We start from the raw sequence: 25076 nt of genomic DNA, 5'->3' as shown, positions 1-25076 counted from the left end.
GATGTACTGTATGCTTCTCGCTTAACTGAAGTAAAGAACTTGCCATCCCTAATGCTCCCTACCTTTCTTAGTAAACCTTTTTCATATTCATTTGCATCCTTTACAATATTTACAGTGTTGTTTTATTATTTTACAATGTGTTGTATACTACCTAGCTCCTGTTTTTATTTTTACATTGTGATCTGTTTCTTAAAAGTAATTTTAAAAGTACTTTCTACAAATGTCATTTTTCATATAAATATATGCACTTAATATCCGTTTTTAATTTTTCAAAGAAGATTCTGTTGTGTATCACACTTTTCTTCATACTTCCTTTATCATATAGTTCATATGCTAAATTTGATACAAGGAGACATAGAAGTAGTAAAACTGACATAAGCAGACATATAATAGGATTGACACTTCCATCAGACAGAGTAAAGGTTAAAAAAGAAACATACTCCTTTTTGCATCAAACACACACATACTCACTCAAAATTAAAAACTTAATATAGTCATACATTAACAATTGTTCATTTAGCTTCTGTTTGGTTCAAGGAATTTTTTTTTAAAGCATCACTACTGAACAATTTTAGGTGGCTTTGAATTCCAATCATATGCATGTAGAGTAATAAGTTTTATATGTGTCATGCTTTTTGATAAAACCTTATAATTACAAAGGGCCAGATTCTGCAATTCTTACTCATGCTAAGTAATATAGTCCCTGAAATTATTGGAACTAATGGCCTGGGAAAGTATTACTCACTGTAGGTTTGGCAGAATCTGGCACTCAATTAAAATTCAAAGTGCATCTTTCTGTATATGTCTGGATCTTATTAGTAAAATTAAAGCGAACCAGCTCCCTGGACCAAATTTAAACCTGCTGCACGCTGGTAGAATGTCAGTGTTTTCAGTAAAGATATACTGGCTCACCATGCACTAGCTCTGAGGCTGATCCCCTGACTATTAATTTGTTGTTTTTGAAAGGGGAAAAAAGAAAAGGGAAAAAATAAAATGAGTTATACTGTAAGAATCAAGAAAGGAACAAAAAAATCATACAGTGATCTCTGTTTCGTTCATTAGGAAAAATATTAAGTCCTAAAGGTTTCAGATGTTTATCTCAAGTTAGAGCTGCTTAGAATAATACCATATTCAATTAGAGCAGCTTGTTTCAATGTGATGTGCTGCCAATGTTTTAACGAGGTGTCCCTCAAAAAATTCCACCTCACTTGGCAACGTGTGATACTCCCTGAATTTAATATTTTTTTCTCTTCCCCCCCCAAAGTTTGACAGTTCCATGCTCTTTTCCCCTCACCACAATATCTGTCAATTCTATATCAATCTCTTTTCCTAAAAATTCATCAGTTTCATACTCCTTCCCTCTTTCCAGGCCTCACCTGCTTGATATGGGGAGTCCGGAAAAGGAACAACTTTTTCCTGGCTAATCTGAGTTTTGGAGTGGAAGCAGGTGTCCCTTGGCTTGTCAGAGGTGGTTAAGGAGAAATAAATTTATCCTGGGTGAAAGTGTTAGAGGGCTTTCCCTTCACCCCCTCCCCTGGTTCTTTTCATGCAGACAGAAAACAGAAGACTAGAAGTTGTAAGTGCAAGCAATTCTATGTTTATTGGGGTTAGTTCCAAGCAAGCATATCCATAGCTCTACACACCAGCAGAGTCTGTTTCCCACTATTCTGTTCCCAGCTCTGACACTGCAGAGCCTTGCCTGTGTCCCCATTCCCTAGTTCTCTTTCCCATTTCCCCCTCCTTAGCAGGCCCAAATACACCTTCAGTGCACAACCCTAGTCCCACCCCTTACAACTTATGATCATGTTCTGTTTTGGAGGGTCATGAGCTGGGGTCTTCACCCCACCTCTTTTGTATCCCATGGAAGGGGTAAGGAGTGAAGTTGTGTTCTGGCCAAGGCCAGGCTTTACTTCGGTTTTTAGTGTTTCTTATGTCTCGTCCCTCCACTCTTCCCCCACCTCCTTGCCCCTTCTAACTGGTTGCTTGACCTTAGTTTGAGAGAAGAGCTAGGCAGACTTCTAGTGAATACTTGTATATTATACTCCCACTGTAACCTGTAACACTTTAACTGTATCCCTTATCTTTTCCCATTGTACTAAAAGCCCCATCTGGCTGTGGGAAATGCAACACACAGTCTCCTTGTTCATTGTTCTTCACACATATTAATATAAGATATAAGAGTATCAAAATGTCAAACCCAAAATTCTATCTCAGGTGAAAAACAAGCCTATATGCTAACAGATAGTAGTGAGGAGTCTGGGGGAAGGAGGGCTCCTGTTTCTTCAAAGTGTGAGCTGCAGTCGGACAGGCAGCGACTGCAGGAATCACATTCAGTGCTGCTGCTACGTGTCCTGCCTCCCTTCCTCCTTATGTAGTTCTGGAGAGAGAACCTGGCAAAAATGGTGCTGTGCAGCTTGCAAGGTAGACACTGAAGGGGAGATTCACTTGCATCAGTGCTTTGCTCAACTCTAGTCTCAAAAAGGGCTAAAATATTAATGTGAAATGAAATTAAAATGTTAATGTAACAACAAGGCTTGTTAACCAACTGGAACTTTTTTGAGCTGGCCTGTAAAACAACGGTCTGTCCCAATACCCAAATATGATTTTGTTCCTCCCCAATCATATGGCTATTACATGATCTAGATAAAGGAAAATTGTGGCCTTCCAAACTACAAATTCTTCATATATGTGAACAAAATAGCTAACCTCTAGCTGTCTGTTCACTATGTGATTTCTTGCCCCTTCCCCAAGAGCATCTGGTCCTGACTACTGTCAAGGAAAGGTTACAGCACAGATAGATAGCTGGTCCTACATCACATTTCCTGTCTTCCATGCCAAATTAAGGATTTTTGGAAGGGTAAGGAAGATGATTATTTGGGATACATCCATTCAAAATGTGAGTTTGGTTTCTGCTCCCAACCAGCTTCCTGTTGAAGAAGTGTAGTCTTGATGCTTGTTTCTGTCAATTCCAGTGATGAGTTTACATTGGCTGATAAATAGGTTTGTTTTCAAGGTCATCTTCAAAAGGAAAAAGGCTAGACTATTGTTTTTAAATGAAAGTTGAGATCCATTAGCAGAGTCCCCTGAGATCCCTCCAACTCAGCAGCGTGTTTCAATACAACTGGGAAAATGGTTTTGAGGGGGTTCATGTTCATATTCTCTGAAACCCTCTTTACAATGCAGGTTTGGATTTGCTCACTGAGTTATTTTCACTGAGGCTGAATTTGTAATTAAAGTATCTTGCACTCTTTGAATGAAATCAAGTCCACTTCTCCAGGAACCAATTAACATCAAGCACCTCTGAGATGTAATTAAACACAAATGTAAATGAAAGACGTGCATGCAACTCCCATTTATCTTTCCCTTATCTGTTTAGTTTATGAGCAACTGCAAACTGAAAACAATGACCTAGAAGTCCTTTTCCAATAAATGCCAAACACCAAGTAACTCCATATACAAATACCAATGAGACATTCATCTAATGTACTTTAAACAAGCGGCCGGATGTAAAAAACATGAAACAAGAATAACTCTGTGCATGTTTCAAAACATGTCTAAACACTCCACGTGAGTCTTATATGAGCTGCAGACATACTGAAGTGGCTCTTGTGGTACAGAACACAGGCAGAGATATAAAACAGAATCCATGAAGCAGCATGTCCAGATGCAGATGATTTATTAATCTCCAAAAGGTCCAGACCTCCAATTTCATGGTTTTATATGATAACAGCATTGGCATAGCTAGTGAACAATTTCCTCAAGTAGACATAAGTCTCCTTTCATTGCAACTATTTCTTTTGACTACCCAGTTCTATCAACCATATATATAATCCAGGGCTTCCCCAAGTGTTTTGTTTAGATCTCCTGAAAATAACTCTAAATCCGCTCCAGACACATTTCCAAATTTACACTTGTGGACTTTATTTCTAAAAGTATTGTACAAGTGTATTACAAAATTCTTGTATCATTTGAACAAGACTAAATCACTTGACTCATTTTTGTGGTTGGATGGTACAAGCAAGCATTGTGTATGATTTTCACTAGAGATATATAAATGCATTACACAAGCGTAATAAGAAATAATATTAAGCAGTACGGTTCAGTGAATAGGGGACTGATTTATTCATAGATGCTAAGGCCAGTCTGATCATCTATTCTGAGCTCCTGCATAACAGGTCACTGATTCAGAGTGATCTGGATTGCTTGATAAATTGGGTGCAAACAAACAGTGTACATTTTAATAAGGTTAAATGTAAATGTATACATCTGAGAACAAAGAATGTTACAGAACTTACAGTATGGGGGACTGTATCCTGGGAAACAGTGACTTAGAAAAACATTTAGGAGTTGTGGTGGATAATAAGTCGAACATGAGCTCCCAGTGTGACACAGTGGCCAAAAGAGCTAATGTGATACTTGGATGCATAAACAGGGGAATCTCAAGTAGAAGTAAAGAAGTTATTTTCCCTCTGTATTTGGCACTGGTGCAACCACTGTGGAAATACCATGCCAGTTCTGGTGCCACAATTCAAGATGGATGTTCATAAATTGGAAGGGGCCCAGAGAAGAGCCATGAAAATGATTACAAGATTAGAAAATAGGCCTAATAGTGATAAATTCAATGAGGGTCAATCTATTTATCTTAACAAAGAGAAGATTAAAGGGTGACTTGATTAAAATTGATAAGTACCTACACAGTGAACAAATATTTAATAATGAGCTCCTCGATTTAGCAGGGAAAGTTATGACAAGATCCAATGGCTGGAAGGTGAAGCTAGCCAAATTCAGACTCAAATAAGCCATACATTTTTAACAGTGAGAGAAATTAATCATTGGAACAATTTACCAAGGGTTGCAGTGGATTCTTCATCACTGACCATCTTGAGATGTTTTTCTAAAAGATATGCTCTAGGAATTACTTTGAGGGAGTTCTATGGCCTGTGTTATATAGGAGGTTAGACAAGATAATCACAATTGTCCCTTCTGGCCTTAGAATCTATAATATATTCCTACTAAATTCTTCAGTTTTGATGAAACTGCATCGTATGGTGAAAAACTTCCATAGAATTTTTTTCAGCAACTCTGTCAGATATTTTTAAAAATCTGACCAAGAGTCACTGATAGCATTGGTTAATATATTTTAATCTTCATATAGTTCATTAACCTCAGTGTCTCCACCAGGACTACAACACTGACTGTTCATAAATTTAGCAAGTTTCATTTTCAGCAATGCCAGATGTTTTCCATTATCTGGTAGTAATTTGGATAGCAGATCTTCTATAATATATCCTGTTATGCTAAAAGTCCTTCGTGCATGCTCTTCAAGATTTACCATTGCTGGGGGGAAGGGGAACAATTTATGATTCCCAAAATGAAGCTTACAAGATCAGCCCAGTATGATTCCTTTGCTTTCCAGTCTTCCAATGTACAGTTTGCAATATCCATAAGAGGCTTATCAGGAGGATGCTAACTCACAATTCAAGGAATGGATTGCTCAGCCTTTGGTTGGAATAGCATGAAAGCAAAATATCTGTGAAACTGGTGTCTGTAGACTGATGTCTGTGCATTCGTGAGTCATAGAATTGCTGTTAATGTTAATGCTGGGAAATGGTGAGAGAAGAGAGAACATGGAAGCTGTTGAAGTAGAGCTCTGCCCCTTCTGTTAGAACATTCATGTCATATCTTCTTACAATGTTTGTCTTCTGTCATATCATGTCACAACTAGGACACTTTGAACCTAGGATCCTGCACTGAGGCAATCATATGGTTTGTGGGTTTGATAATCCCATTTAAGAAACCCCTCTCCCCATAGATTGATGGTTCATTGATTGATTCATTCGTCTGACACAGTGGGTACTCACCCAGGAAAGCTTATGATCCAATATGTCTGTTAGTCTATAAGGTGCCATAGGACTCTTTGTCGCTTTTTAACAGATCCAAACTAACACAGCTACCCCTCTGATAGCTGACATAGACTGACGGGTCAGTAACTGTAGCAAATCCCTACTGTAAGACTATTCCATTTCAGTATGATATTCAATAGATTCTACACTGCAGTTGAATTAGGCACTGATTCAGCAAGGTACTTAAGTATATATCTAACTTTAAGCACATTACTTGCTCCATTGAAGTCATTAGGCCTATTCACATGCTTAAAGTTAGGCTGATGCTTAAGTACCTTGCTGAATTGTAGCCTTAATTATTAAATAGTTTTTACATTTTTCTACCTTAATGTTTTATGACTGTAAAAAAGCAGATTTTTTGTCTCACTGGTTTACTATGTATGCATTGTTTATGCCAGAATATTGTCCCTGAAGCCTATTTCTCCTTTCTTAACTGGAAAGTTTACATTCTAAGGTATCAATAACCTCTTTTGCACCAGTGGTGTTATATTATGTGTTCTTTGACACGATATTTCTTGACTCGTTTTATTAGTAGCCACTACGTTTCTCATTTTCATGTACAATGTATTCCTAGTACCTTCCAGCAATTTGGAAGCATGAAAGATGTTTTCCAGCAAAGATTCCATTGCTTTAGTCTATTCATGTGATTCTGTCTTGCTACAAATGATTTTAAATTCCTTCTTACAGATCTTACCTATAGGCCTGTTTCTTTTTAGCATGCGGTAGCACGGTCCACATAAGACGTTACTGAACAGCAAGCTAGTGTGCTATAGTTTCACACCCTACATTGCTGCACCCTTACATACCTGATAGACAGGCCCTTCTCAAGTTCTCAAGTTTCATGTTGATGTTGACTTATTCTGATCAGTAGTTTTGCCGCATTAAGATTGATGTTAAAATATTTCCTATTGACAACAAACACTTTTCTCAGATACTATGGATAACATCAGATAAAGAGAAAGCAACAAAAAGATGCCCATTAAAGGTTGATCCTGCAAACACTTACATACATGTTTAGGATCAATTCACATCCTTACATCTAAGCATGTGAATAAATGCTTTTAGGGCTGAGACTGAAGCCTTTGAAATTCTTGCACTCTCTCTATTAATATACCCGGGATCATCATGATGAGAATAATGACCTGCAATCCAGCAAATACACAAAAGACTCCAGAAATGTATTATAACCTAAAGATTTTTTTTTAAACAAATGATCTATTTGCAGTACTGTAATGCCTAGAGGCTCCAGTCAGAGCCCCATTCTACTAGGAGTTGTACAGACATATAGAACAAAGAAGTCTTTGCCTCAAAGAGTTTAAGATATTGCATTGTAACACTTTACTATCTAGTCTAATAAATGCAAGAGCCCATATAATATCTTCACTCTGACATCAATAAGAGTTACACGGCTTACATACATTAAAAAAATGGGTCATGATACAGTGTCTAAAAGGGACCAGTACTGATGGAGGGTGGTTTCCCTTTTGCCTTCTTTGTGATGTGACATGTAAGACCAGCCTCTGATAACATTCTCTAAAATTTGGTGGTTGCAATGGAGAAGAGAATGGATTGGAAAGTAAGTGATTATATGACATGTGCATTCTGAATTCCTTTACAATACCATGGGTAAGAGTCTCCATTTCCAGGTACCTTATGTAAACATTTACACAGTTGCCAAGTGAGTGTAAAATGCAAGCATTGGGATTCAGTACCATTTTAGATCCACTTTGCAATCATTTGTGTACATTGGTGTAGGGCAATGGAGAATTAGGCTCAGTGTTGTAGAACTTAAAAAAAAGTTCCAGAATTTGTATGAAACCCCAAGTTTTTCAAGGTCCTTTCTCTCCCAAATTGTTCCTGGTCTATTGAATGAAAATTATCTTTCATAAGGCACTAGACACAGTTCCACAAATCCCAATGTATTGGCTCAAAGAGCAGATGGGCCGGGGAGAGAGGAGGTTGGATAAGGAGAGGGAACAGCTGTGCAGAGAAGCAATGGCAAGAAGCTTTCATATGACGCAGGAGAGAAAAGTGGAGAGACCCAAAGAGGAGAATGAGGACTGAGATTTACAAGCAAGGATTATAGTCTTTGTAGTGGTATTTGGTATGAATTGGATGGTGGCGGTGGACAGTGGTCAGTGTAAAGTAGGGAAGAGAGGAGGAGGTGACAGGAATTCTATATGATCAACATGCTTTTTAATTAGGGCTGTCAAGTGATTAAGAAAATTAATTGCAATTAATCACACTGTTAATAATAGAATACCATTTATATAAATATTTTGGGTTTGCACAGTGCTCACTTCATACTCATTTTTTGTATAAACATCTGCACTGAAAAAATAAAAGAAATAGTATTTTCAGTTCACTCAATACAAGTACTAGAGTGCAATCTCCTTATCATGAAAGTTGAACTTACAAATGTAGAGTTATGTACAAAAAATAACTGGATTCAAAAATAAAACTTTAGAGCCTACAAGTCCACTCAGTCCTACTTCTTGTTCAGCCAATCGCTCACACAAACAAGTTTGTTTACATTGGCAGGAGGCAATGCTGCCCGCTTCTTGTTTACAATGTCACCTGAAAGTGAGAACAGGCATTCACATGGCACTATTGTAGCCAGCGTTGCAGGATATTTACATGCCAGATGCGCTAAAGATTCATATGACCCTTCATGCTTCAACCACCATTCCAGAAGACATGCATCCATGCTGATGATGAGTTCTGCTCAATAACAATCCAAAGAAGTGCAGACCAACATATGTTCATTTTCATCATCTGAGTTAGATGTCACCAGCAGAAGGCTGATTTTCTTTTTTGATGGTTCGGTTCTGTAGTTTACACATTGGAGTATTGCTCTTTTAAGACTTCTGAAAGCATGCTACACACCCCATCCTGATCAGATTTTGGAAAGCACTTTAGATTCTTAACCATTCGGTTGAGTGCTATATCTATCTTTAGAAATCTCACATTGGCACCCTCTTTGCATTTTGTCAAATCTGCAGTGAAAGCATTCTTAAAACAAACAACATGCTGAGTCATCATCTGAGACTGCTATAACATGAAATATATGGCAGAATGTGGGTAAAACACAGAGCAGGAGACATACAATTCTCCCCTAAGGAGTTCAGTCACAAATTTAATTAACACATTAGTTTTTTAACAAGCGTCATCAGCATGGAAGTATGTCCACCAGAATGGTGGCCAGAGCATGAAGGGGCATATGAATGTTCAGTATATCTAGCATGTAAATACCTTGCAATACTGGCTACAAAAGTGCCATGCAAATGTCTGTTCTCACTTTCAGGTGACATTATAAATAAGAAATGGGCAGCATTATCAATATAAAAAGCTTGTTTCTTTTAGAGATTTGTTGCACAAGAAGTAGGACTGAGTGGACTTGTAGCCTCTAAAGTTTTACATGGTTTTGTTTTTTTGAGTGTAATAAAAAAAATCTATATGCATCTGACGAAGTGGGTATTCACCCATGAAAGCTCATGCTCCAAAACGTCTGTTAGTCTATAAGGTGCCACAGGATTCTTTGCTACTTTTATAGATCCAGACTAACACGGCTACCCCTCTGATAAAAAAACATCTACATTTGTAAGTTGCACTTTCACGATAAAGAGATTGCACTATGGTACTTCTATGAGATGAATTGAAAAACACTATTTCTTTTATCATTTTTACAGAGCAAATATTTGTAATCAAAATAATATAAAGTGAGCAATGTACACTTTGTATTCTGTGTTGTAACTGAAATCAATATATCTGAAAATGTAGAAAAACATCCAAATATTTTATAAATTTTGATTGGTATTCTATTGTTTAACAGTGCGATTAAAACTGTGATTAATTACAATTAATTTTTTGAGTTAATCCCATGAGTTAACTATGATTAATTGACAGCCCTAGTTTTTAAATTATTGGTTCAAAGAAAATAATTGTTCATGAAGCTGACCTGTTTCATCTACCTCCTCTACTCAGGTACAATCTGCTATTCATTTACATTTTCCCTTTCTCACATGTATAGACCATATTTTGATCTCATTGTAAAACCACTGGTTTCACTGATGTAACTGAAATCAGAATATGCCTGAGTATCTTTTATTATGATAAAATATAATTTAATATACAACATACTTGGTGTGGGGGGGTAATAAAACAGGCGAATTCTAAAGGGAAAATCTTTCAAAAGTTAACTTTGAGAAATTAATGATGAGCATCATTACATAAATGAAGATGCTACGATGTTTCAGTTTAATATTTTTGTCATCAAATCTATGACCTTCGTTCTATGCTTTGTGACTGCTCAGCAGAGTGCACCACCATATAGCAAACTATTAAAACATCTATAAAATCAGCCAAGGTTTATCTATAATTGCAGTAATTCTAATTAATATAATAGAAAATACAATGAACATTGAATATAGTTCTTAGGAACTAGTTATGCATGAAAATACAGTTATGCATTAGACTTCCCAATGCTTATGGAAACACATTCACTTTGCCAGATTTATGGATGAGTGTACAAACAGTGCAATATAGTCATAATTGGGATGTTGCTGCAGCTTTTATGGCACTGGAGTACAAAACATACTTTATGTTTTTGCAATGAGCTTTAGGCCCTAGACTCACAGTAGTAAAAAAACAACAACAATTAAAAAAAAACACCCTGTAGTGGTAAACAATTTTTAAATCTTATTATCTGCAGAGATAATAGACTATAAACTAGGTGTCTCTCAGCTTCAGAGACAAAGTTAAACTGGATAATCTAAAGGAGGTACAGTCCCTGTCTTAGCATATGTAATAGATTTGGGTTTTATGTATAGCAATTTGAGAATTACATCAGTGCTCATACTATGTACTCCATGGCATTATTGTAAGCAGACTGTTTCATGTAAACTGATTCTTAGAAAGTGCAATAGCAATAGCTCCCCTCCTGCCTCTACTAGTACGGAAGGCATGCTAGGTATTTCTGAGATACTGTTAGGGACTGGAGTGTAGGCAGTCTACCCTAGTGGTCAGAGCAGGAGGCAGGCTGAGGGGTTGGGGAAGGCATCCAGAGCACGAAATCAGAAGCAAGGGTCAAAGCCAAAGTAAGAACCAGGAATCAAAGCCAAGAGTCAAGCCAAAAGTCCAAACCAGAAGTCAGAAACAGGTTATCTGGAGCCAGGGAGGGCAGGGGCAAGACAGGAGCTAATATAACTACAGGCTTATGCTTTGACCGGCCAGCACCATGCTGCTGCTGCTGCTGGCCTTAAGAGCTGGGTCTGCTGATCCCCTCAACCAGAGGTTGGACCAATTAGCCACCTAACTGGGGCCCAGTCTAAGGGTTAAGCTAGCAGGTAAGCAGGGTAGCTGCAGGCCCTTACTCCTGTCAGTTCGTTGCCACCCATGGTTATTCCACTTGATATCAAACAGGGCCCGTCTGCTTCATTTCACTGAGACATATTATTGCCAAATGCATGTAACTATTTAACCACTTTCAAACATTTATACTGTAATTCTCTGTGCATCATGTGTAGGGATAAAACACAGCAGCCAAAATATTTACTTAGCTCTCTGTCAATTCAGCCATACTACTCTCAAAACATTCTTCAGAAATTTGTGACAATGAAGGCTTGTTATTTGTACTAAAAGCTTCTCTGATACATATTACTGGATAAGATGATGAGTGAAATAATGCTTCTCCTTGTTGTCCCTCACTAGACTCAATAAGCTAAGGCACATAATATTAACAAACCTGTACGTTATTCTTCAGTCTTTCCTCAGCATTTGTTTTCAATTCTACTAGAATTACCATATTCTTTGCAAGTTTTACTTTTCTTTACTATTCAATACAGGTGAAAAATAGAACAGTTGGTACCATATATATTTCATAGCCTATTGTACATGTAAACCCATGCTCCCCACTCAAACCCCTTTTGGACCAAAATGTCTATTGTGTGTACAGAATCTTACATGGTGATTTCTAAAGGTTGTTAAGAAAAAATCCACAGTCAGGTGACTGAGTATGATAACCTATGAGTCCTTATGTTGGAACTGCTACCACCTATTAAGAACAAAAGAACTGCCATACTGGGTTAGACCAATGGTCCATCTAGCCCAGTATCTTGTCACTGACAATGGCCAATACCAGAGCTTCAAGGGGAATATATAGAAAAGGGACATTTTGGAGAAATCCACCCGTCTTCTCCTCCAGCCAGATTCACGGTAGCTCCGAGCATGGGTTGCATCCTTAACTATCTTGGCTAATAGCTATTGATGGACCTATACTATGCACTTACCTGGTTTTGGTTTTGGGGTTTTTTTTTAACCTTTTTGGCCATCACAACATCCCCTGACAATGAATTCCACAGATGAATTGTGCATTGTGTGAAATCGTACTTCCTGATGTTCGTTATATACCTGCTGCCTATTAATTACTTTGGGTGACCCTTGGATTTGTATTGTGGGAAAGAGTACTTCTCAATTCACTTTTTCCACAGCATTCATGATTTTATAGACCTCTATCATATCCCTGCCCCCCTCAGTCATTTTTTCTCTAAGCTGAACAGTCCCAGACTTTTTAGTCTCTTCTTGTATGGAAGGCGTTACATACTCTTGATCATCTTTGCTGCCCCTCTGTGAACCTCTTCCAGGTCCACTGTATCCTTTCTGAGATGGAGTGACCAGAGCTCGACACAGTATTCAAGGTGTAGGAGCATCATGGATTTATATAGTGGCATTATGATATTTTATATCTTACTTTCTATCCCTTTCCTAATAGTACCTAATATTCTGTTATCCTTTTTGACCCTTACTGTGCACTGAGATGAAGTTTGCAGAGAACTATCCATGATGACTCTAAGATCTCTTTTCTGGGTGATAACAGCTAATTTAAACCCCATCATTATATATGCGTAGTTGAGATTATTTTTTCCAATGTGAATTAATTTGCACTTATCAATGTTGAATTTCATCTACTATTTTTGTTGTCCAGACACCTAGTTTTGTGAGATCCCTTTCTAACTCTTTGCTGTCAGCTTTGGACTTAACTATCTTGAGTACTTTTGTATCATCTGCAAACATTGTCACTTTACTGTTCACTCCCTTTTCCAGATCATTCATGAATATGTTGAACTGCACAGCTCCCGGTACAGATCCATAGGGGACCTGGCTGCATACTTTTCTCCACTGGGAAAAATGACGATTTATTCCTATTTTTGTTAATAGACTAGCCAGTCTCTCAGCTCCTGGCTAGTCCAAAATCATATGACAGTTATGTGAAGCCCTCTCACACGTAGCTTGGCGTATCATTCTGCTGCCTTTCGATGGCTGCCATACTGATTACCCCAGACATTTAAAAATAGTAAATCAGACCCCAAAAAATCATGAAAATAAATAATTAATAAGTAAGTAAGTAAGTAAATAATAACCTCTAAAATGAAGCAACTCAATCTAGATAACGTACACAGGGTCTTTGCAATGCATCGCTGTAACCTGAACTTCTAACGTACCTGGTTGAGCAGCCAAAATCCAATTTCTGTATTTGAAGGTTAAGAACTAAATATTGCCTCTTGATGGTTCGTGCTCCCCTCTGGCCCTTACTTGCTATTATAGTCATTATTCAGTTCACCCCTTCCTTGCTGAGAGATCTGTCCATTCTCCTTACCCTACGTTCTGTGGCAATTCCCAAACTTGACTGGAGCTTTTCTGGCTGCCATGTTGGTGTCCAGCTTTCTAATGTAGCAGCAGTACCCACTGACTACTTCGCCAAAGTTCATGGCCTGATCTTGCATTCACTGAAGTCAATGGAAAAGCTCTCATTGCATCACTGGGGACAGAACCAGGTCTTCGGAATGTCTTGCCACCAGTCATCTGCAACTTTCTGTTCACAGATCTTTTTGTTCCTGCTCCCAATAGCATAACCAGCCTCTTGACTTTGCAGAATCTAGTTTATGTTGCAGGCGAGCCACTAAAGCTGGTCTCTTTATGCTTCCTACCCATCTCCTCTGTGTCTCAGAAATGAAAGGCTGCACGTTGGGTCTCTCTCTCTTGTTTCTCCATTAGTTCCCAACATCACTACAACAAATGCGTATCACTAAAATGTCAAAGCAACAGAAAATATTGTGCCTCTCTGATGCCCACTATATACTTTAATTCCTTTCTCTATCCACTAGTTTAATTAGCTAGATGTGTTTATCTGAGAGATCTGAAAATATATATTTAAAACTTAAATTGCATTTTTAGCTCTGAGAAAACATCAAGGATGAATTAGAGTGAATTTATTCAACTTCATAACAATTACTTTTTGGATATTCAATTATTAATTTTAATTAAATGTGCTAGATCAAATTTATTTTTCCACTGTCCTATTGGAATTCTATTCCTCAAACAGTTCGCAGCCCTGTTGTTTGAATCTGAATGAAAAAAAACAAAAAACAAAAAATACTACTAATATTGCTCAGGACAAAGTTGAGACATTATACCATTTTCTAGCACATAGCCTAGCTCCTGAGAGGTTATCAGCAAAGTCTATCCTCAAAGTCCTGAAATGGCTCAAACCATCAAAAAAGCAAAGAAACCCTATTTCTCTGTATATCCACTCCAATGCATTCTGTGTAGTGCTGTCCTTGAACTCCATTTCCAAGATCCTGTTAGTGCAGAATGAAGGAACTCACCGGTAGAGCTGGCCAGAACAGGGCCACCCAGAGGGGAGGGCAAGTAGGGCAATTTGCCCCAAACCTTGGGCCTTGCAGGGGCCCTGCAAGCACTGGCCCAGCGGCGGTCCCAGTCTTTGGCCAGCATTTTGGCAGCGGGGGGCCCTTCAGTGCTGCTCAAGATGCGGAGCGACTGTAGGGCCCGCCGCCACTGAAATGCCACGGAAGACCCGGACCGCCACCGGGTGAGTACAAGTGCCGCAGCTCCCCCACTTTTCCCCAGGCCTCCTTAATCCTCTGGGTGGCCCTGGGCCAGAACATGGAAATCCTAACCCCCTCCCCCCCACATACATGTGTGTTTCTGAATTTTTTCCATCCCAAGTCAAAAACATGATTTTGGGGGAGGGAGGGGAAGGGATTTCCAGAAAAAAAATTGTTTAGGGAGAACTAAAATTAATTTTTTTGGCTTGCATCTGCTGCTTGGAAGGCTTTTTTCAAGTTCACTTTCAGCAAGTGAAATTGACAAGACTCTTCTAAGTGGACTACCAAAAGCTGATCTTCCATGTTCCTAACCTCCCCTTCAGCAGGGTCCTTCCCCAAGATCCGCTGTGGCCCATTGGCTGCCTAGCTGACACCAGAAAATGAAATTGGTAACAGCCATCCAGCCGGGGAGCTAGCACTTTGATTTTGCTGAGGAGAAATCAAATTGGGGGAGAAGGAATTGACATTTTTCAGTTGAATATTCTGATTTTGTGAAAAGGGCATTTTCTGCTGGGAAATAGTCCTGATAGAAAACTCCCAACTAGCAATACCTACCAGCTTAATGGAGAAGTTTGTTACTCAAGTTCACATCTGTTTATTGGGGGTGGAAAGATCCATAGAGCTAACACAATTATTCTCCTGACCACTTTTCTTCCATTTGTGTTTTTCTTCCATCACCTTCCATTTGTGTTTTTGCTCTTTAAATTGTAAGACCTTTAGGGTGAGATCTATGTCTGTATAGCCCCTAATATACTTTTGGCACTACTGTAATAAATATACAATAATGAAAGTAATCAATAAAATTATTTGAACCGATAAGTTGCATAGCTTGTGGCATGATTATGTTAGAGCCAGGCTCAGGGATGTCTTAACAGTGTAGTTGCACACGATACCTGTCGTAGCTTCCTACTCAGATTTGAACCTTAGCGTTCATAAAATGAGAAGCTAGCATGAACCCTCTAAGCTTAATTACTAGCTTAGATCTGATATCGCTGCCATCAGCCAAGGATTCCAGGGCTTGGCTCCCTCTGGTCTCCCAAAACCTTCTCTGGGAGACCCCAAGACTCAGAGGCCCTGAGTCTCACACCAAAGGAAAAACAATCTCCTCCCCTGTCTCCTCTTTACCTCATCCCCGGCTCCCCCTCCCTGGGTTATCCTGGATGATACTGTACTTAAACTCCTTGACTTTCAAAACAGAGAGGACAATTCACCTTCCCCCCTCCTCCCCCCGCTTCCCCTGAGACTGCACAGATTCACCCTCCGTAAATCTAACACAAAGAGAATTTCCCTTCCCTTCGTTCCTTAGCCTACCCAGAGAAAACTCAAACAGGTCTTAAAAAGAAAGCTTTATATAAAAGAAAGAAAAAGACATAAAACTGTCTCTGTATCAAGGTTACAATTACAGGGCAATTCTTAAAGAAAAGGAATAAACACCTTATTCAAAAGATATCCATTTAAAACATTCCAGCAAACACACACATGTAATACAAAAACAATATAAACCTATTGTCTTCTACTTTGTACTTACACTTGGAAACAGAAATTAGACAACTTGAAGATAGAAAGATCCTCTTCATAGCCGAGAGACAGACAAAAGACACAGACCCAAACATTCCCTCCCTGAGCTTTTAAAAATCCAGTTTCCTGATTGGTCCTCTGGTCAGGTGTTTGGTTCCCTTTGTTAACCCTTTACAGGTGAAAGAAACATTAACCCTTAGCTATCTGTTTATGACAATACCCCATTACTCACAATGCTCACCTTACTCTTTCAGAATGGAGATGCAGCAGTGACCTTAGCTTTTCTTTTGAAAGGGATGGAAGTAGTAGGCACTTCATGGGGAGAAGCAGGAGTTAGGGAAGGTTTCAAAGCGAGCAGGGTAGGAAAGTGACTTAAACAGATCAGTTCCTTCTAGGTTATTCTTGTATTTCTAAACGTTTGTAAGAGCATCACAGGAGATCACCTCTCTCCTTACACTTCATTGCAGGGGCTGAGATCAGCTGAGGGGCTTTGTCTGCCATTCCCTACATGTGCATCATTGCAGACCTGAAGGCAGGGCATTCTGCTAGTGGAGAGTCCCTGATTGTGGAGCTCACTTTGGGCTGGTCTTCAATACAGGGAGATTGACACTGTTGCAATCAATGCAGCAGGGGTTGATTTAGTGAACCTACTGAAGACCCACTAAATCAATGGCAGAGTACTCTTCGCTCGACCCCAGTACTCCATCTTTCTGAGAAGAGTAAGGGGAGTCAACTGGAGAGCATCTTCCATCGATGCAGCACAGTGAAGACACCACTGTAAGTTGACCTAAGCTACATCCACTCCAGCTACATTATTTACATAGTTGGAGTAGTGTAACTTAGGTTGACTTACTCCAGAGCTCTTCCTTGCACCCCTTCCTCCATTGTTTGGCTAATACCTGTCTGGACTGGAACCTCCCTGGGGCAGGGACCTTGTCTAGTTACTTGTTTTTAAACCATCTAACACATTTTTAACAACAATCACCATCACCACCACCTTTAACAGCTGCACAGGGTTAGGTTCCATCCTGGCAGCCCCCTGCCATCCTTGTGTGAAAAAATGCATATGGACTCAACTCCCATTGTAGAATTTAAGCCCATGGTGTTCAGGTTCAGTGATTAGAAAGCTACCAACTGAGTCATGCTGTGTTCCAAATTATTTCACTTTCCTTAAAACTGTCTGTGTATTCTGTCAAGTTTGTATGGAACTGAAGCTTGCTCAAAGATGCCCAAGTCCTAAAATAATCTGTTTTTGTGTCTTTGAAAAGCACAGACTGACTGAATGCAGAATTAAATGCCTCAGGGATAAATAAGAACTCAGCACAATTACAAAGGAGATTTAATTAAATAATATCAGATAATACTTCTCCTTATAATACAGCTATTAAAATATTGTAGGGAAGTCTGGTTTTCTAGTTCAATAAATAAACATGAACATGATGTATGAAGCAGCATATATATGCCTTTTTTTATTTGCAAGTAGTTTACTGATTTCCATCTTTAACTCATAGTTCCTGTTTTACTAAGATGCATAAGTTGGCCCAAAATGTTAAATATTAAGATATCAGGTTAATCACTAGCCACTAGTGAGTGCATGAAAACTAGATTGTAACTGTGACTCTCAGTGAGCATTGTTCTGAGACCATTAGCAAAAGAAATGCTAGTCACCCACTTAGTGCTTTTTCCAGATGATAAGAGGAGCATGAATTATATCCGCCACCATTATAAACATGCTTTGCCCCTCTCCTGTGTACATGCAATGTCCCACACTTTCCCCAAGGGTCTCTTGGAAACTGGTACACTAATGTATTTGGTACCTCTGGAGATACTCTGGGGTGATTGCATGATCAGACTGGTCTCTTAGGGTACGTCTACACTACCCGCTAGATTGGCGGGTAGTGATCGATCTATCGGGTATCGATTTATTGCATGTAGCGTAGACGCGATAAATCAATCCCCTATCACTCTCCCGTCGACTGCTGTACTCCAGCTTGGAGAGAGACAGAAGCAAAGTCAACGGGGGACCGGTGGCCGTCAATCCTGCGCTGCGAGGCCATGAAGGAAGTAATTCTAAGTCAGTCTAAGATACGTTGACTTCAGCTACGCTATTCTCATAGCTGAAGTTGTGTATCTTAGATCAATCCCTCCTCCTCCCCCTGGTGTAGACCAGGCCTTATATGAGCTTCACTGTATTGAAATGTTATGTTTCTGTAACAGATTGATCCTTCCAAAACGTATAGCCTCCTAGTGCATCATGGCTCAGAAAGTTATGGATATATTTGCTTGGTTAGACTTTATAAACATGGAAGAAAAAAGTGTTTGCTTTTAGTTCTCGGTAAACAAATATACACCGCTACCTCGATATAGCACCACCTGATACAAAACAAATTTGGATATAACGCAGTAAAGCAGTGCTCCGGGGGAGTGAGGCTGCGCACTCCGGTGGATCAAAGCAAGTTCAATATAACACGGTTTCACCTACAACGCGGTAAGATTTTTTGGCTCCCAAGGACAGCGTTATATTGAGGTAGAGGAGTATTTTAGTTTGTATTCTTAAAGATATAAGCCTCTGCACATATTAGCAGTGTAGGGTTAAGAAGCAAGACAGGTGGAGGAGATCTGTACAGTATATACAGGGCCACAAACAAACACCTCCTTTTGGACCATTTAAGGATTAAGGGCACATTCTCACATGGAAAGTACACAGAACACTTGTTCACCAGCCAGAGACTGCTGTCATTGCCTGCATGGATGCATAAACTGCTGCTCCAGTGAGTCATACAGGATACATTTTTAAGAAATAGCCATTTTAATCACTATGATAGACAGCCCACTGTTATTTTAAAGGAAGGTTTTCTATTCATTTCCACTGCATTGTACTTTGCTGTATTAAGTAAACCCTGCCCTAATCATATATATAACATTCTCTAAACTCAGAATGTTGTTATTTTTCAGAATGTGATTCTGAATATCCTATTCCATACTAAGTGCTACAGGAAAAGAGCCCTAAAGGGGCAAAATGAATCACTTAAAAGTCTGGACATGCCCAAGTTTAGATGGTCCATGCAAACTTCACCCTGCACATCCCTCAGACTCCACATGTCTGCTACCATTTTTAATTATATGATCACATCTTATTATTCCAGTGGGACCTCTGCCTCATTCAGAGCACAAATTGGACGGTGCTCAGTGAATTAGACTGTTGCTCAATAGCTATTTTTATCCTCATTGGTCACACTTGTGACCCATACCTCATAAGGCTAATGCCACTGAATGCTGCACCGAATGAGGCAGGAGTTCTCATTCACTACCCACCCCTGCCTCATTCTATATAACATTTGAACTGTGCAATGAATGAGAAGACCTCAGCCTCACTTATCATTCACCCTGACTAATTCATTACACACCATTCAACTCTGCTGCTGAATGAGACCATGGTCCGCTGGACTCCAGTTTAATTAATTACTGAAATCTGACTTATCATCCAAACTGTGCAATGAAAAAGACAAATGACCAGCAGTAAAACGATACCTGATCAGCTATTATATACCGTACTGCACTGCATGTGCATAGGGGAGTAGAAATAAGGATGCCCAGGCAAACTTATCTTTGGCATTGCAAGACTTTTTCATGCTTTGTTTTATAATATTAAAGTTCTTCTAATGTAGTATTTTGAAGTGGAATTTTCAAGGGGTTTCTTTAAAGAGGAAAAAGATTCTCCCTCATGTAACATTGTTTTCCCATTAGCAGCAGAACAATTGACCTTCAGTTTCCACAGAAGGGGGCTAGAGGGAGGCCTTTCTTCTGAAGGCTTCTCATCTTTGGAAATGTTTTCCTCTTCTTCTGAAATATGCCAGATTTGTCAGCCTTGTGAACATGCTGCAAAGCCCATCTTCCCCCCCAGGAATTTAGGGAGGAGATAGATCAAAGGACTTGAGTTACGTGTAGGAATTACATGTAGATTAATATTTACCAGCAACATTTATTTTTTTAAGAGTATGGACAGTTTATTATATTATATTTGCTGACTTGCACTTTGCTACAGTAAGTTAATATTAATGTGAAAGTGCCCCAAGTGAAAGAAAGACAGACAGACAGACAAACAGATTCTTAATTCTGCCAATGACTGGCTTTGTCAAGTTAACCTTCCTCCATTGAAAAACAGGAGACAATAATTGTCACCTAACTACCCCACAAGACTGTTGTAATAATTAATTTGTAAAATGTTTTGAAGATGAAGAGCACACAAAACTGCTAAGGATTCCATTTTATTAAGTGTTCGTGTTCCACCTCTGGGAACAAAGAGGAGATGTTTTCTTAGAAGACTGCCATAATATTAACAACATTTTGCCTGCACCAGCACAGTGGCTGAAGATGAAGATATGCAGCGAGATCCCTCCTATTGCACTTGCAGCCAGAATGCCAGTGCTTGAGGCTTGTTTACACAAGGCCAAATTACACAAGGCAAAGCTATCATGGCTGGATTTCTTCATAAAACAAAGGGAGTGGAACTGGGCAGGGTAATGGCATAGTGAGGGCTCTGATCCTCACTACCAGCTGGGGAAGGTTGCATATAAGATGCTTTTAAGCACATGGCACAATGCATATCACTCCCACAGAAGAATGCTTCCCATCACTGGTAGGGTACCGCTGTGCATGTACAGCCATGGCTCAGCTGTAAAAGCTACAATGGAGCATTGAGTTTTTAAAAGCAATTTTGACTTCCACTTAACAAAATCTCATATCTGAGACATTGGCAAGATCTTATCTAACATTTATGTAAGTTCAGTACTATGAAAATGATTACACCTGGAAAAACCTGTTGTCATAAACAAAAAACCCACTCCCACTCTCCAACCATTTTATGCCTAAGCTTAGTACTAAATAAAGCAGCACATTTTTCAGCCAGGTTACAAAACCCTTGCAATACTGGCTTTAAAGGGAAGGAAGATAAGCTATTCTCCTTTAAAGTATGATTATGATACTTAGTGTTGTAATTTGCTTTTGTCACTTTATTTATGAGTAGGCCCAGTCAGAAAGGGAAATTCTTTCAGAGATATTTAAGAGCTTGCTTTTTGTGTGTGTGAGAGAGATTTCTCCTTTGACTTAAAATAAGCTCACTATAAGCTTGCAGGCTTGGAAAGAATGACAAAGAGACTGTTCAACATTGGTGGGTTTTTGCAAGCTGTCACAGCAGTAGCTACTTTCTTATCTTGATCTCTCTCTTTCCCTAACTGATCCTTCAGCAACTCTCCCGTGCAAAGCTTTTCCTGCAAAGTAATGTTGAAAACCATCTGATAGTACAGGAAATCTTCCTCAAATCAAACTTACAGCAAAAAACTTACGTATTAAACCATAAACAGAACCTTGAGGCACAAGTAAAAACTCATTGATTTTCACATAGCACATCCTTTGACACCTGGGCTTCATCCTGCAAGGTGCGGAACACTCTGGGTGAGGTCCTCACCCCAAACTGTCCTCCGTGCATCGGACAGAAGAGTCAAGTCGTTAAAAGCCCAGGTTGTGGCTGGAGGATGGTTCCTCCTGTGTAGGCACCACAGAGACATCAATATTGACTTCCAAAGACCCCACAAAGGTACTGGTGTAAGGGCATGCCTGGGGTGGAACTGGGGATAGGTTGGGACATGCTGGGGATGAGACGACAGCATGCAGCATTGTAGAGATCTCAAGGGTGGTCCAAGTTACATCTGGGACCTTCCGGTCCCCAGAACAGCACAAGACCAGGAAGGCACAAAGGTGGCTTAAAACTACTACTGCCGCCTCCCGCCTTTCTTCTCTGTGAGTTCTACGCTGTAATTCACAGGCTATGTCTACACTAATGGCAGCTTGTAGAGTACATACACTGCACAAATCCCTAGCCTGGGTATAAATAGAAGTGTAGATGGTGAGGCACTGGTTAGACATTCCATAGCCCTAGGGAATGTACTCTGCAGTGCTCGCTGCACACACAAACAATGCCTCCGATGTCTACATTGCTATTTTTAACACTGTAGCATCCTGCTGCCTTCCTGCCTCTCTGATGAATCATGCCATTTGCTATAATTTACAATAGAACATCAGAGTTATGATCACCTCAGGAATAGAGGTCATTCGTAACTCTGAAATGTTCGTAACTCTGAACAAAACATTATGCTTGTTCTTTCAAAAGTTTACCATTGAACATTGACTAAATACAGCTTTGAAACTTTACTGTGCAGAAGAAAAATGCTGCTTTTAACCATCCTAATTTAAATGAAACAAGCACAGAAACAGTTTTGTTAATGTCCAATTTTTTTTAAATGTACCCTTTTAAAACAGTTTACGTTTAACATAGTACCGTACTGTATTTGCCTTTTTTTGTAATGTGTGTGTCTCAGGTGCTGCCTGATTGCATACTTGCAGTTCCAAATGAGGTGTGTGCTTGACTGGACAGTTTGTAACTCTGAGATTCTACTGTAATTCAATTAATAGCTAATATTTTTTCTAAGGAATTTGTTTTAAATCTGTCAGTACCTTTGGTGGATTGCCAGCGTTCACATCCATATGGTAAGATGGGAATGATGAATAGCTGAAAACTTGTAGCTTGATCTTTAAATTGTAGATTTTCAATAACCCAATTTTGTTTAAGCTGGTGAATGCAGTTGCTTCCTTGCCAGCTCATGATAGGGTTTCTGACTTTGGTAGGATGAATTCTTGGACTTTTCATCAAATGACATAATCTTTAATTAAAGATTAACTTTTAATTTCTAGAGACTCCAGGGAAATCCTGGAAGTTTGGCAATCCTAGCTCATGGCATTATTTCTTTTTGGACGTTCCCATTCGTGAGCACATTACATATATATGTCTCAGAAAATGAAACCAATTTGGGGTCCAGTTCCACCCTCTGATATATTGATGCAACTCTTATTGACTCTATATATCTTAGAAAAGAACTGATATAAGCCTGATTTTGCTCAATTTCCTAAGTGTAAATTTCAAGTAAATTTCAGCTAGGGGAAATTTGTAACAATTGCCTTGGTTGGGCTCAAACTCACATTTTTTTTAAACAATTTTTATTTTAGTGAAGATTATATTAAAGCAGAGGGAAATCAAGCCAAGACTGAAAACAGAAGGCCAGTTCTTCAGAGGGTGCAAAATGGAAATGCTCCATTGGCTTCAACTGGTGTAAATTGGGGGCATTCCACTGATTTCAATTCAGCAACCCCAATTTATACCAGGAGAGAATCTCGCCTTACACATACTGCACTGTGACTTAGTGTATGTACAGTTGTGTAAGACAATCTGGTGTGCATTCCATATGATACTACTTTACAAATAATTTATAGTGATATAAAAAGATCCTATTATAAGAATTAAGCCTTCCCATGACATCAATGAGTGCAGAAAGCACTACAAGTGCTCAACAACATGCAGGTGAAACTCAGAAGGTTTCAGGATTGGACATTTAGATAAGCTGTCACACTGATGATATCTCTTCTGAGCTATATCTAGAAATGAAATCTTTTGAAGGACCGGATGTTTTTGGGTGCAGGGTGTAAAATAGAGGATTAACATTGCACATCCTCAACTGGCCACCCCTTCCTTCTATTAAGCAGCTGATACCTAGGTAGCCAAATCAAATTCAAACACCTGTGAAGTCAGATGAATAGAGTGGTTATTGTGCCACTGCTGATCACTGTTTGCAGCACATACCACCTGTTACCTGTTCCATTTCAAGTAGACTGGTGGAGGAAACGCATTATAAACAGTAAACGAAGAGCACAGTTAAAGGACACATGCTTTTGGGTGCTCTCCTTTCCTTATTCTGTCCCTGCATATTTCTGGCCTGTGTTTATGTCAAGTTGGTCACTGTCTGTATCTCTTACTCATATTAGCAAAAAGCAAACTCATTCTGCTCTGTTACAAATAGGGTGACCAGATAGCAAATGCGAAAAATCAGGACAGGGGTGGGAGGTAATAGAAGCCTATATATATGAAAAAGACCCAAAAATCGGAACTGTCCCTATAAAATTAGAACATCTGCTCAGCCTAGTTACAAAACCCAAGGCAGAAATGTGCATACCGTCTCATGAGATGTAAATGGACATTGACTAAAGCCAGCCTTCCTTCCATATTCTGCACACCCTCTGGCTGAATTTACAGACTTTAATGGACTAATTTCAAATGAACTGAAGGTGTAGCTAATACAACAGCTATTTCTTCTGGTCTTTTATTACCAAAAGGCATGATCTTCTTTGCTTCTCTACAACATGATTTTTAAAATATCATTTTCTCAATGCATAATTAATCTAGGCAGAATTTTACTATAAAATAAAGAAATTAATAGGACAAAATTCACATAAACAGGTAGAGGGTGGTGTAAATTGCCCCTCTGTGCACCAACAAAGTCCCATAAACAGGAGAAAGGATTCACTCAGGCAGAGATCTAAGCTGTAATATGGCCTGAAACTGCCTTCAGGGTTACCTCCGGGGCAGTGTTCACTTTTGCCAAGGCTCATCAAGAGCTTTATCTGGAGATAAAGGTGGATGCTGAATCAGAGCATTTCCCCCCTGTGATAAGCCTTTTCTAATGAATGCCACTCACTTTTGGGGTTGCACTGGCTTTATTCCTCCCAGTCCCCTGTGCCAATGAGGCTCTGGACTATTTGTTCTGCCAGAGTCTTGCTGTGGATTGGTCACCATTGAAAATAAAAATAAATGGCATTAGCTGGGGAGAGTCTGGCTTATAATTTATCTTGAATTATGATTGAA

General features: G+C 39.3%; 1 protein-coding gene across 1 annotated transcript in view; it reads right to left on the bottom strand.

The window, feature by feature from the left end:
- TRPC4 (transient receptor potential cation channel subfamily C member 4) overlaps positions 1-25076 on the bottom strand; it is a 141599-nt gene that overhangs the window by 58416 nt on the left and 58107 nt on the right. The gene's annotated exons all lie outside the window — the stretch shown is intronic.

Source organism: Chelonoidis abingdonii, chromosome 1, assembly GCF_003597395.2.
Source record: "Chelonoidis abingdonii isolate Lonesome George chromosome 1, CheloAbing_2.0, whole genome shotgun sequence".
Classification (NCBI taxonomy): domain Eukaryota; kingdom Metazoa; phylum Chordata; order Testudines; family Testudinidae; genus Chelonoidis; species Chelonoidis abingdonii.
This window is presented reverse-complemented; position numbering and strand designations above follow the sequence as displayed.